The sequence below is a fragment of the Tupaia chinensis genome, unplaced genomic scaffold, assembly GCF_000334495.1.
Source record: "Tupaia chinensis unplaced genomic scaffold, TupChi_1.0 Scaffold000707_1, whole genome shotgun sequence".
NCBI classification, from domain to species: domain Eukaryota; kingdom Metazoa; phylum Chordata; class Mammalia; order Scandentia; family Tupaiidae; genus Tupaia; species Tupaia belangeri.
Genome location: NW_006160230.1, coordinates 1,928,173 through 1,930,109, shown reverse-complemented (window position 1 = coordinate 1,930,109; position 1,937 = coordinate 1,928,173).

Genomic DNA, 1,937 nt, shown 5'->3' with positions numbered 1-1,937 from the left:
GTGTTAAGTGAAAAACAGTTTCAACCAAGAATACTATACCTGGCAAGATTATCTTTCATATGGAAAGAAAGGATAAAAACATTCTCATATAAACAGGACCTAAAAGAAATTGCCGATAGCAGACCCACTCTTCAGGAAGTTCTGAAAGGAGAGCTCTACCAGGAAAACTACGTACAGAAGTAAGAGCACAAAAGGCAACCAAGAAAATGACCAATTGAATGGTAGGGACAAGAAATATCAATAATAATGTTGTATGTTAAACAGATTATTGGACCACAGTAAAACTGCATATTCAACAGAAGAGAGTTTGAACATAAGACTGAACTGGCAAAATAGAATTTTATGACTTTTTGAGTGAAACATTACCGATTATTTTTTACTATGCTTTGTTTTCCCAATTTAAGCATTTTACTTTCTTTTGAGTTGTTAGTAGGTTCAGCAATTTGTTAAAATATTTTTCTAGTTTCTTTCTTTAAATGGAAACATAAACTTTTCATCCTTCCTGACCCTACTGTAATTGAAAAATATTTGGGAGTATTCTTATTTTGTGGCAGAAGAGTTATTTGCATAAGTTCAATAATGTTTGTTGCATTGAAATAGAAATTGGAAATACTCATTATCGGACAGGGTTTTGACTGGAATGTCATATCTGAAGATTAATCAGAAAACTATGGAACTAAGGTGGATCTCAAGTAAGCCAACAGAAGCTCTTAGAGAGATGGCCTGGCACCATACAGTTCTGTCTGGCAGAGAGGATTAGAGAAGATATGTGATAGAATTTATAACCTGAACTTTTCCAGCACATGTAATCAGTAAGACTGCAAAAGAGCAACCACACCAGAGGATTATCTTGAGAAAGACTTTGAAGGAAGAAAAAGAGACTAATCTTTGCTAGCAGATGGTATATCACAGAATACTTAGTAGACAGGGCTGAATAGAGAAGGTTTATGTGTGACTAGTGCACTGGGCATTGGCTTTTCAAGAATTTGAGTAGTTGCCATGTAAATATTTTCTCAAAAATATTTCAAACCATATTGTTTCTGTTGTTATAGAGTCACAAACAAAATTATACAAAATTATAAGAAATATTTGAACATTATCTTTAAAATTCATTATTCTGAAATTTTGAAAGTTGTTAACTGTCAAGAACTATGGAGTATGAGCAAAAATTCTGTGATATGTAAAGTAAATGTTTGTGAAAAAATGTAAAAATAAATAAATAAATGGAAAAAAGAAAAAAAAATCAGAATTTCCCAAATAACGTTCCAAAGAATACTACTTTTTAAAGTTGCTAAAGATTTGGTTACTCAAACGAAGAGAGCCATTGTCTGACGGATTGTTTTGAAAACGCCGGGTCGAATTAAGCACTATTAATTATGGAAGGGCTTCTCAGAGACGCTGCTATGTTAATATGAACACTGACTACACAAGATGGGACAGACCACCTATTGCATTCCAAAATCTATTTGCTCACAGAGCTTCTCTTCCCCACAGAGCCTCTTTCAGTGATCCTAAAACCAAGACAAGTCACTGTGAACAAATGAGATAATGAAAGCAGATGGTGCAATAGCAGGAGAAAAGGTAACATGTCCCTTGCTACTTAGGAGGGGAGAAGATGATGATCAACAGTGGTTTGGGGAATGAAGTAAGACACAGGGAGAAGCAGGAGCGTCAACTCCTTGACGTTCAATGAGCTGTCTAAAGAATCTCTTAGATAATAGGGGGCTGGCAGGTGGCGAGGTGGTTAAGGGGACTAGACTCCCACAAACCAACCACGGTTCGAGTCCCAGACCTGGTGGCTTGCTGTCTCGCTTTCCGTCTCTCTCTTTCTCTCTCTCTCTGTCCTTCTTTGGTCAAATTTAAATAAATAAGTAAATAAAGTTTAAAAAAATAAAATCTTTTAAATAAACAACTGGACCCACTTGGTAAAACTTTAT